The sequence below is a fragment of the Mustela lutreola genome, chromosome 8 (genome assembly GCF_030435805.1).
Source record: "Mustela lutreola isolate mMusLut2 chromosome 8, mMusLut2.pri, whole genome shotgun sequence".
NCBI lineage: Eukaryota > Metazoa > Chordata > Mammalia > Carnivora > Mustelidae > Mustela > Mustela lutreola.
In genome coordinates this window covers 56,022,979-56,036,136 of record NC_081297.1, presented here as the reverse complement: position 1 = coordinate 56,036,136, position 13,158 = coordinate 56,022,979, and the positions used below count along the sequence as shown (strand labels likewise).

General features: G+C 36.8%; 1 protein-coding gene across 1 annotated transcript in view; it reads left to right on the top strand.

The window, feature by feature from the left end:
• The window catches only part of ATP23 (ATP23 metallopeptidase and ATP synthase assembly factor homolog), a 102,618-nt gene that overhangs the window by 66,444 nt on the left and 23,016 nt on the right, over window positions 1–13,158 (top strand). The window contains exon 2 of the mRNA XM_059184783.1: window positions 9,885–9,997. The gene's annotated coding sequence lies outside the window, so the exon portion shown is untranslated. The remainder of the gene's footprint in view (window positions 1–9,884; window positions 9,998–13,158) is intronic.

Sequence of the window (13,158 nt, the reverse complement as noted above, 5' to 3'; positions counted from 1 at the left end):
TCAGTTAAGCACTCAACTTGATTTCAGCTCAGGTCTTGTTCTCTGGATCATGAGTTCGAGCCCTGCATTGGGCTCCATGCTAAGTATAAAGTCTACCTTAAAAAAAAAAAAAAAAAAAAGGAAAAACTCCACACAAAGATGTTATTAAAAAACAAACAAACAAAATAAAGAAAAATAAAGAAAAAAAGAAAAGGGATGTGATAACTACATGAAATATGTGGTTCTGGAATGGGAAAAAAGATTTCTCTAAAGGACAATACTGCAAAAATTAGTAAAATTTGAGTATGGACGACATTAGATAATAACATTGTCTACATGTGAATTTTCTGATTTTTATAATCGCTTTGTGTTTGGGTAAGAGAATGCCATTATTCTGTTTTTTTTTTCCTCTTTTCTTTTCCCTTTTTAAAAAAATAGTCTCCATACCCAGCATGGAGCGCAATATAGGCTTTGAACTCACAATCCTGAGATCAAGAGCTGAGCTGAGATCAAGAGTCAGACCACTTAGCTGCCTGCACCCCGAGGATGCCATTGCTCTTAGGAGATACATGTTGAAGTACTTGGAAAAGAGGGTCATAAACTTCTGCAACTAAGTCTCAAATCAAAATAAAACCTGAAAATTTCCAAATGACTATAATTTCTTCTTGAAAAATATAAAATACTAGACCTTTCTATGGAGGTTTGAGGCCTGACCCCACATTTTCCCATCAAATGGATTTTCTTTGGCTTCTTCTTCAGTTATAGGGGTAGATAGAAAAGTAAAATTGTAGTATAATGCATCTACTATACTTTTTAGGCTAAAGGTAATAAAGTCTATATCCTTTTTTAAGGAAATGGGACATTTTCCAAGGTACTAACTTCTCCAAAGTTAGTCAGACTCTAGTCTGACTCTAGTCAGACTCACTTGGTTACGAGAGAGAGAGAGAGACATTCAAGCTAAAGTGATAATTGCAGCAAGGGACACAAAATTTCCTGGCATGCTACACATAGGACACATACTGGGATTAGGCCTCAGAGAGGCCAGAGCTGAAGAGTGGCTGTGGATTTAAGCAGAAATATGTGGGCCTTAGCTCTCTGCTTGGGATCAATGTGATTGGGTGACACCTTACACTTATCTGTGTCCAACTAGTCAGCCTAGGGATGGGCTACTCTTTTTTTTTTTTTTTAAAGATTTTTATTTATTTATTTGACAGAGAGAGAGAGATCACAAGTAGGCAGAGAGGCAGGCAGATAGAGACCGGGAAGCAGGCTCCCTGCTGAGGAGAAAGCCCGATTTCTCGATCCCAGGATTCTGGGATCATAACCTGAGCCAAAGGCAGAGACTTTAACCCACTGAGCCACCCAGGCACCCCGCGATTGGCTACTCTTGAATCAGGCATGTACTTTTATCATGATACTCTTGACTGAAAGTAATAGAAAATCCAGTTCAAAGTCATTTAAACATTTGCTATCTTATGTAACAATAAAATGGAGATAGGACATGTCCTCAGTGACCTCATCAATGGCCCAGATTCCTTCCATCTTTTTGTTCTGTCTTCCTCGGCATGTTGGCTTTTCCTCTGGAGTCATGAAAGCTGCCACAGCTTCAGGGGATAACAGGACCAGGAGACAGAAAATGAACTATCCTATCTTGCGTTCCTGTCTGAGAGCAAGGAACAACTTTCACAAAAGGCATTCAGCAGACTACCCTTTGGTATCTCATTGGCTGCTGTTGGCAAGGGAAATGGCAGTTATCACAACTGACTGGAACTGATCAGGATTAATCCTCTTAAGGCTTAAGGCTAACTACAATTTTCATTGTATTTGGACACAGATATCTAAACACATAAATTTTCCATTTGAATGAAAAAAGGGAAAAGGGGACTGATATCGGATATACTGCCACATTCCTTGGCCCAATCAGTGATTATGATAGTAGGTAGTTATATTGTCCAGTAAACAGCCTTTTAGGGAAAGGAAATCTACAAAAAACAAGTTTTCTTAGAAGACGTGAGCTGTCAAGTAATTATTGGCATTTCTCAGATGTTAATTTTGCCACATTTCTTAACTAGCGATGACGGTAATTATCTGATAGGTACATTATTTTACTTATTTCATTTGATAAATAATATTTTTTGTTATATTATATGCATATACAATACTTGTGAAAAATTTAAACCATAAACTAAGAAAATAATTGCAGTTGTAAAGAGGAATGAAGAATATGTATATTTACTACAACGGAGTGATATTCAGGTCTACTGGTAAATTAAAAAAGCAAGGAGGAGGGGCTTCTGGGTGGGTCAGTTGGTTAAGCATCTGCTTTTAGCTCAGATTATGATCCCAGGTACTGGGATTGAGACCTGAGTTCCTGTGTTGGGCTCCCTGCTCGGTGGGGAGTCTGCTTTTCCCACTCCTTCCTCCCCCCGACTCATGCTCTGTCTCTGTCTCTCTCTCTCTCAAATAAATAAATAAAATCCTGAAAAAAAAGCAAGGAGAAATTTGAAGTTAAAAAAAAATTCCCTTTACAAGAGCATCAAAAAGAATACTTGGAAATAAATTTAGCAAAAGTATAAAACTTATACTCTGAAAACTACAAAATGCTGTTAAAAGAAATTAAAGAAGACATAAATAAATAGAGAAACATCCAATACTGATGGATTGCAGATTTAATATTGCTAAGATGAATGACAATACTCTCCAACTGATCTGTGGATTCAATGTAATACCTATCAAAATCCCAGCTGGCTTTCTCTCAGAAATCGACAATTCATATGGCAATGCAAGGGATTAAGAGTAACTAAATAATCTTGAAAAAGAAGAACAAAGTTGAAGGACTCATACTTCCTGCGTTCATACTTACTGTAAAGTCTTAGTAATCAAGACATTGTGGTACTGGCAAAAGAACAGATATATAGATCGATGGAATAAAATTGAGAATCTAGAAATAAACTATTACATTTATGGTCAATTGATTTTATTTTAATTTAAAGATTTTACTTATCTATTTGACTAAGAGAGAGACAGCATGAGAGGGAACACAAGCATGGGATGGGGGAGAGGGAGAAGGAGGCTTTCCAGGCAGACGCTTAACGACTGAGACACCAAGGTGATCCTAGTCAATTGATTTTCGAAAGGGTACCAACACAATTAAATCAGAAAAAAAAAAAAAAAAGAATAGTTTTATCAACAAATAGCACCAGGACAACTGGATATTCACATGCAAAAGGATTAAGTTAGACTCCTACATACATAAAATTCATAAATATGAATCATAGACATAATTGTAAGAACTAAAATTGTAAAAGTTGTGGAATAAAATATCCGAATAAATCTTTGTGGCCTTCGGTTAGGTAAAGCCTTCTCAGACATGATGCTAAAAAGAGTACCAACAAAAGAAAGAATAAGTAGATAAATTAGACTTTAACCAATAAAGGACACTCTCAAGAAAATGAAAAGAAGTGGTGCCTGAGTGGCTCAGTGGGTTAAGGATCTGCCTTCAGCTCAGGTCATGATCCCAGGGTCCTGGGATTGAGGCCCATGTCGGGTTCCCTGCTCAGTGGAGAGCCTGCTTCTCCCTCTCCCTGTGCCTCCCACTTCACCTGCTTGTGCTTACTCTCTGTTAACTAAATAAGGAAACAAAATCTTAAAGAAAAAAAAAAAAAGAAAATGAAAAGAAAGCAGAATGGGAGAGAACATGCTCAAATCACAAGTTGGTAAGGGACTTGTACCCAGAACATATAAAATAAACCTCTTATAATAGCAACTGAAGACAAATGACCCAATCGATACATGGGTGAAGGATTTGAACAGACATTTCTCCAAAAAAAATATACCAGTGGCTGATAAGCACATGAAAAGATGCTCTACATCATTAGTATTAGGGAAATTCAAACCAAACTCAGTGAGATACTGCTTCACTTCCATTAAGATAGCTATTAGAAAAAGGATGGACAATAACAAGTGGTGACAAGAATGTGGAGAAACTGGAAACCACAATGCTGGGGAGAAAGGATGTAAAATAGTGCAAGCTCCTTTGGAAAACAGTTTGACAGTTCTCCTAAATGTTAAACATGGAGATACCATATGACCTAGCTGTTCCACTCAAGAGAAATGGAAGGGTAAGTCTATGCTACACAGATGTTCATAACAGCATGATTCTCACTAGCTAAAGAGTAGAAACAACCCAAATGTCCATCAACTAATAAATGGATAAATAACATGTGGTATACCCACATAATGGAACATATTTAGCAATAGAAAGTAATGAAGTACCAATACATATACAACATGAACGGACCTTGTAAACATTTGGTAAATAAAAAAGCCAGACTCAAATACTGCATATTGTATGATTCCATTTACATGAAATAACCAGACCAGGCAAATTTATACTATAGAGACAGAAAGTAGATTAGTGGTTGCCTATGGCTAGGGAGAATTGGGGGGCCATAAGGGGATAATTAAAGCATGAAGGGTATTTGGGGATTATGAAAATGGTCTAAACCTGTAGTCGTGTTGCATAATTTTGAGAATATATTAAAAATCATTAAATTGTATACTATATATTTTTTTAAAGATTTATTTGTTAGAGAGAGCGAGCCTGAGAGCCCGCATGCAGGTGGGGAAGGGCAGAGGGAGAGGGAAATAGATGGTTCCAAGCAGACTCTGCCCTCAGCATGGAGCCTGATGCAGGCCTTGATGGCACAACCCTGAGATCACGATCTGAGCCAAAACCAAGAGTCGGTTGCTCAAACAACTGAGCCAGCCAGGCACTACTAAATTGTACACTTTAATGAGTGAACCGAGTGCATAGTATGCTATCATTTGTTTTAGAAGATTATAATTGCTTATATATATAAAAATGGAAGGATAAATAATAAAAATAAATGGTTATTTATATAGTGAAGGAAGGACAACACAGACTGGAGAGGGGTAGAAGCTAGATTTTTCTCTGACAGCTCTTGTTTTATAGACTTCACTTTAGAACCATGTAAATATTTTATGTTTGTATAAAGCAAAGCTACATTAAAAATGCAATCTCTAAAAATTGCAATCAAGATTAAACAAATTAATCTAACTATGTATTGAGTTGGTGGCATAACCACACATGTGGAACCTTTCCAAGTGGCTTTAAAACACAGTAATAGAGTACATATCCATAAGGAAATATACCCTAATAACAAAGGGCTTAAAGAAAGGCCCCTCTAGCCCAACAACACCAAAAAACAAAACTGTTTTCAGTAATCATATTGTGGTTGTAGTGCCAAGATTGTATTCTGAGACTGTTATTTGTACATGGTGTTATAAAGCAAATGAGTAATTATGTTGATTTTAGGCATGGGAAAAAGGAGACACAGATGTGAGACTTCTGAGGGTAGTCCTAACTTTCAACTGGACATATGTGTTATGTCTTTAAAACAACAACACATTTCAGGGGTCCTGGGTGACTCAGTTGTTTAAGCATCTACCCTTAGCTCAGGTCATGATCCCAGGGTCCTGGGATGCAGCCCTGCCATCAGGCTCCCTGCTCAGCGTGGAGTCTGATTTTCCTTCTTCCTCTGCCCCTCCCTGACTCATGCATGTTCTCTCTTTCTCTCTCTAATAAATGAATACAATCTTTACACAACAACGACGACAATGACACATTTCATAACTTCACCCACTCTAAAGGTCTAGAAACCAGGAACATCCACTACCAATAAACACCCTACCAGACTGTGGCCTCTGAGATACCATTTCCCATTAAAAAAAACCAGGATTCCTTGGGAAGATGGCTGATTCTGTGTCTGCTGCAGGAAAGGTTGAAGATTAGTCTGGAACGACTTGTCATTTTGAAGGGAAGGAAGTTATCAAAGACTTAGAGCATTGTGTGAAAGAAAACAGAAGCTAATTTGAAGAGATTCCCCACTGGCTAAAGATAGGACAGTATGAGCATCAGTAACGATGATAATTGAAATGGATTCAGCACATCAAATATGTTTAAGTTAATGAGTTAATAATAATTCTGAAAAAAACCCTTTCACTATCTGTCAGTCTCTGATGAATGTGAGAGAACTCATCATTTTGAAAATTGGTAAATAAAGAATTACACATTAATCCTTACTTTCCTGTTTGAGTTGTATTTCAGGGAAACCAAATGCATTTTAAGGGAATTTTCTCTTTAAAGAAGCGTTTCAGCAAATAAATAAATGCTAGAATAACGCTATTTTGTAAACCCTAATTAATGTGTCTAAGTAATGATAGTCAACATCTGTTAACAGCACAAAAAGCAACTGGAACTTTCATACACTGTTTCTGTACATGTAAACTAGTAAACCACTTCGAAGAACTGTTTGGTAGTTTCTTTTAAAGCTAAACTATCATTTTCATTCCTAAGTATTCACCCAGAAGAATGAAAATGCCCACAAGACAACATGTACAAGAAAGTTCATGGCAGCCTTATTCATAGTAACCCCAGGCTCAGTGGGTAGAGAGGAACTAACTGTAAAGACTCATGAGAAAACTTTCTGAAGTAATGAAAATAGTCTTTACCTTGTTTTGGGAGCAAGCTACATGGATGTATATAATTGTTAAAATTAACTGAACTGAACAGTTAAGTTTTGTGCATTTTATTTTATCTTAACTGTGGTATTTGAGCTCTATTTGTGCTGTTGTCCCAGGTCCATAAATGTCAGGCTCAGGTCTACTTTCAAAACTCCTAAGCTCAAATAACCCAGTCACTTACCCAAGTAAATTGGAAGAGGGAACCGGGGTTAGGGGTGGGAGCTGGGGGTTGGGGAGAGTGGGTAGAGAGAGAGAGAAAGAGAGGAAGGGAGGAAGGAAGGGGGAAAGACCTATAGCTTAGGAAATATATGAATGAATTGTAATGTATGGACCTCAATCGAACTGTAAAACAATGCATAAGAATAAAAAATTTGACAATTGGGGCACCTGGGTGGCTCAGTGGGTTAAAGCCTCTGCCTTCAGCTCAGATCGTGATCTCAGGGTCCTGGGATCAAGCCCGGCATCAGGCTCTCTGCTCAGCTTCCCCTTCTCTCTTTCTTTGCCTGCCTCTCTGTCTACTTCTGATCTCTGTCTGTCAAATAAATAAAATCTTTAAAAAAATTTGAACATTGGATATAATTGATTTCATAAATGAATTGTTAGTAATAGCATTGACATTGTCTCAGAATCATCCTTATCTGTTAGAGGTATATATTAAACCATTTACAGATAAAATGTTTTGGATTTACCTCAAAAACTGGGTTGAGTGAAGGAGTGGGTGGGAATATAGATGAACTAAGATTTGATAAGAGTTGAAGGTGAGTAGAAGGGTACACAGGAGTTCATACTATTCTCTCATTTTTGCATAGGCTTGAAACTCACTTGAAATTCCTCAGAAATTTCCACTAACATTTAAAAAATATTGTTTCTATGTGTACTTATACATAACTTATATAAATAGCATTACAATGAACATGATGCTTTGTAACAAGCTCTTTTCACTCAAAAGTACATTTAGACTCTTATATAAAATTTTAAGTTGGTTCCAATTTTTAATCAATATTATAAAGAGCATTCTTACACATGCATATTTTCTGGACTATCTGATGATCACTTTTAGATATATTCCTAGAAGTATCACTGCTGATTCAAAGGTATTTGTATTTAACATTTTGATACATGTTGCCAAACTGTACTTCAGAAGGGCTGAACCTATTTATACTCAGAGCCCTATCTCATATCTCTGCTGACACCAATCTTTGCAAACCTGTCTAATCCAATGAAAACATGTTATCTCATTGCTGGGATTATTTGTATTTCTTTTAAAAATTTTTAAAAAATTGTTTTATTTATTTACTTGTCAGAGAGAAGAGAGAGCTCAAGCAGGGGAAGCAGCAGGCAGAGGGAGAAGCGGGCTCCCCATTGAGCAAGGAGCCTGTCTCCGGACTTGATCCCAGGACCCTGGGCTCATGACCTGAGCTGAAGGCAAACGCTTAACTGACTGAGCCACCCAGGAATCTGGGATTATTTGTATTTCTTAACTAGCAAGAATATAACTATTTTCATATGCTTATTTGGTGTGTCTGTGATTTGCTTATTTATGGTCTTTAGCAGATGTGTTTGTTAGGGTGTTAAACCTTTTTATTGACATACAAGAGCTCTTTGTTTATTAATGGCATATACTTTTTCATGTATTTTGCAAATACTTTATCTTGGGTTGTTGTTTCAACTTGAATTCTAATGTGTGCGTGTGTGTGTGTGTGTGTGTGTGTGTGTGTGTGTGTGTGTGTAGGGTAGTGGGTGGGTAGGGTTTTTCCCCATGATCTTTCCCCCCAATCTTTTGTGTAGTTTAACCTAAACTTTAATAGTATTGGGCTTTAGAGTCATGTTTAAGAAGTCGTTTTTCACCACAAGGCTATCTACACTGGTTTCTTTCTTTTTCATTTAAAACATCCTGCATCTTGGGCATCCTCTTTTGTTAATATACATCTACCTCATTCTTTTCAACAGTTGGACTGTAATGAATTTTATAGATCAGTTATTCTCAGTCTTTTTTTTTCATCATTGTTCCATGAAGCCTGTTTAGACATTTTTTTCTTAATTATCCCTTCCATGAAATTTCGATACCACATATAAGCTGTACTTTATGTATATATTTGTGCTTTGTATGTAAAAAATAAGTTTTTTTTTGTCCCCCCCTCCACAGAATCAATTTTCACCTCTTGGTTGTGATATTGCTTCTTTGAGGTTGCATGGTATAGATATTCCATAACTTAATTATTCCACATGTGTATACTATTTTTGATATTCCAGTGCTCTATTGTCATCCTTATCTTTATACATATATTTTGTTTCTCTAGGATAAATACCTAGAATTGAAAAGCTATGTCAAAAGGTATTCACATTTAAAAATTTAGCAGATATTGTTAAAGATTGTATCAACTATACACCAACCAATATATATTGAGAATCAGTCTTGCTTTAATTTTCAGATTTGAGTCATGTACCCATTTGAGATTTATTCTAGAGTGATGAATAAGGTAGAGATCTGATTATTTTTCCCCCTAAATCTGGCTCATTGACCTTAAAATATTAAATACTTTATTGAATTAACCATTTCTTGATTTACCATATATTAAATATGGCAAATATATTAAATATATATATATACTTAAGTTTTGGATTCTGTTCTATGACTGTTCAGTCATACTCTATCACCACCCTATGTTTATTATTCTTGCTTTATAATATGTTTCAGTAACTGATTATATTCCCCTATTTTTCTTGGTATTTAAATGCTTTTTTCCCCCTCTCTGTGAACTTTGGGGGTAATTCTGCCTAGTTCCCAAACAGGCAAACAACAACAAAAAGTTCTTAAAATACCACTGGGATTAAGATTGAGATTGTACTAAATTTAGTATAAATTGTACTAAATTTAGTGGATTAATTTAGTGAGAACTGTGGAATACATTACAGAGTACATTCTAGAGTAACAAATTTAAAATAAGGCATAGAGGGGCCCCTGGGTAGTTCAGTCAGTTAAGTATCTGTCTTTGGATCAGGTCATGATACCCAAATCCTGGGATCTGAACCCCACACTGGGCTCCCTGCTCAGTGACGTGCCTGCATCTCCCTCTCCCTCTGCCTGCTGGCCCCCCTGCTCTGTCAAATAAACAAATAAAATCTTAAAAAAAATAAAGGCATAGAAGAAACAGAAATGATGCTGACCTAATGAAGGATACCTGTATTAGGATGTTTTGAGTAGTAAATCACAGAAGTCCAGATAAAACCCAAGTTTAAGCATAAAAGAGAGTTAATTGGCTTATTTAACTGAAAAGTCCAGTGGTCAAACTAGTCGTGAGGTATATCTGGATTGCTGGACTAACTAACATCATCAGGATTTGGTTTCTGTCTTCCAGGTTCCAATTTTACACAAGCCTCCATGTGGTGGCAAAGGTGACCTATCTACTCCAGGCTTACATGGTCCTTAGCTCCTGCAACGTCAGAGGAAGACAGTCTTTTTCCTTATAGTGTAAGTGAAAGTATTGGTGATGGTTGTCATTGGCCAGATCTGGGCTCAAATCTGGGCTTGGTGGGGATTTGGGAATCAGCCTCACTTGAACTACACAAGCTACATTTGCAGAGGAGTGGATTCTTGAAGGGATGTGAATAACAAAAAATGCAGGAGTTATGTACTGTGATATCCATTCACTTATAAAAAGAGGATTTTAAGAAATCATTAAGAAATATTATTAAGTTGGGACACCTGGGTGGCTCAGTGGGTTAAGCCTCTGCTTTCAGCTTAGGTCATGATCTCGGTGTCCTGGGATCAAGTCCCGCATCAGGCTCTCTGCTCAGCAGGGAGCCTGCTTCTTTCTCTCTCTCTCTCTCTCTGCCTGCTTCTCTGCCTACTTGTGATCTCTCTCTGTCCATGAATAAATAAAAAAGTCTTTAAAAAAAAAGATTAAAAAAAGAAATATTACTATTATTATTTTTTAAAATTACATTTATTTATTTATTTTAATAAACATATAATGTATTTTTATCCCCAGGGGTACAGATCTGTGAATCGCCAGGTTTACACATTTCACAGCACTCATCATAGCACATACCTTCCCCAATAAAAAGAAATATTATTAAGTTAAAGTTCTAATATTATTTTTCAGTATATCAGAAGTTACTTTGGGCCATAAGGATAAAAAGAAATGAGGTAACCAAGTAGGAAAAATATATTGAGAGATTACTTAAAATATTATCTTTGTTATTGAGATATATTTGTTAGAAGTATAATGCTGATTCTTTTTTTTTTTTTAAAGATTTTATTTATTTATCAGAGAGAGAGAGAGAGAGCGAGCACAGGCAGACAGAATGGCAGGCAGAGGCAGAGGGAGAAGCAGGCTGCCCGCTGAGCAAGGAGCCCGATGTGGGACTCGATCCCAGGACGCTGGGATCATGACCTGAGCTGAAGGCAGCTGCTTAACCAGCTGAGCCACCCAGGTGTCCTGATTCTTGACAAAGGACTCTTTCCCTTTTTCTTTTAGTTTTTCTCTTTCTAGTTTTTCCCATTACTGTTTAGATCCTGTAAAATTTTGCTTTATGAATTTACCCTTTTTTGCAACCTAGTCTTCTCCTCTTCTAATTCACCCCCCGCTCCTAAGTAACTCCATTCTCTTCCACCCTCAGCAAATCAAAATTCTACTGGTCTCTTATGCTCCTCTCCTCATATTCATTGGTCAACTATAAAGAAATTGTTTAGTTGAAAGTCATCAATTATTTCCTTAATCACTAAATCCAATGGCTTTAAATCCTCCTTCTTGCTGGCCTGCTGTCTGTAGTATTTGACAATACTGACTGACCTCTCCTTCTTGAAATGTGGATTTTAATTTTAATTTTTTTAAAAGATTTTGTTTATTTGATAGAGAGAGAGAGATCACAAGTAGGCAGAGAGAGGGGGAAGCAGGCTCCCTGCTGAGCAGAGAGTCTGATGCAGGCCTCCATCCCAGGACTATGGGATCATGACCTGAGCAGAAGGCAGAGGTTTTAACCCACTGAGCTACCCAGGCACCCGAAATGTGGATTTTTAGTTTCTATGTAACTCATTCTCCTGATGCCTCTCTTAGCTTTCTGATGACTTCTTCCCTGTTTATTTTGTTGGTTCTCCTTCCTTACCTTTACATGTGGCTACATTTACATTCTCAAGGCTCTGGCTTCAAACTGATTCTCTAATTCACTATATTGGCAGTCTCAAACACTTCCCTACTTTCAGAAGAAAAGTATGCACCTTTAACTTAGATGCTTCTGACCAGTTCCTCCCAACATCTGCATGATCCAATCTTATCTATTATCAAAGCCCAGTGTAACTTCTTCTAAACATTTTTTTTGTCTTCTGAATTCCATGGTGCCTTTTTTTAATGGTACTGCTTTCAAACTGAGATTAGTTAATTATATATATAAGAGTTGACTTGCTTTCTAATCTATAAACTTGAGAACATTTCCTAATTCAACACTGTACCTTATATACTGTGAAGCACATGGTATATTTATTAATTTTTTAAATCTACATACATTAAGCATCTACTGTGCATTATACTAGGTGCTGGATAAGTGGTGAAAAAAATGTGGTTTTTGCCCTCATAGAATATAGAATCTTAAGAAATAACAAATACTTATTTTGATGTATGTTTAATAAAACTTTGAGAGAATGAATCTTTTACCTTTAACTCCTGCTTCATCCTCTCTCCCAAAACTCCTGTCTTACATTTCTTGTGCCCATTTGACCTGCTAAATCCCACAGATTTCTCAAACTCAATAGCTTAATTTGTTTGTGTGCTGTGGACACCTATGACGGAGAAGTCTGTCCTGTGTTCAAAAAAATCACCGCCAAGCACCTTCTCTCCAAAACTTCTACTGATTTTTAACATTTATCTTTTTTTTTTTTTTTAAAGATTCTATTTATTTATTTGACAGAGAGAGAGAGATCACAAGTAGGCAGAGAGGCAGGCAGAGAGAGAGAGAGGAGGAAGCAGACTCCCCGCCGAGCAGAGAGCCCGATGCTCCTGGACTCGATCCCAGGACCCTGAGATCATGACCTGAGCCGAAGGCAGCGGCTTAACCCACTGAGCCACCCAGGCGCCCCATGATTTTTAACATTTATCTTAATGCTCCCACCTCCTCCTCATTACCTAGGGGAAATTTTGGTATTCTCCTTGATTCCTTCCTCTTTCTTCATATTTATTTCTTTTCATTCAAACACTTGGTATTCTTGTTTAGGCCCTTTTATCTGTAGCAGAGGTTGAAAACTAGTGACTCATGGACTGTATTTAGCCAGTAGAGGTGTTTTGTTTGTTCTGTATTATATTCTTAAAATTATGGTATTCTTGTTTCTCATGAAAAATTAGAAAATTGGCAACATTGGGTCCCCATTCATGAAAAAATTGGCTTGAATTTTAGATGGGGCATCTAAACTACCACTCTAATCTCTACCATTCCTTATTTTTCTTACTTCAAATTCATTTACTTATTTATCAAACCTTCCAGATCCTTAATTTAGGCATTTGAATTTGCAATCTTTGGCATATGTGATCACAGGATGCTAGTACTAGAAGAGATATTAAGATATCATCCTGATAGTCTTCTTCCTCCTCTTTTAAGAAATTAAAAAAAAAATTGAGGTCCAAATAACTTACATTACCT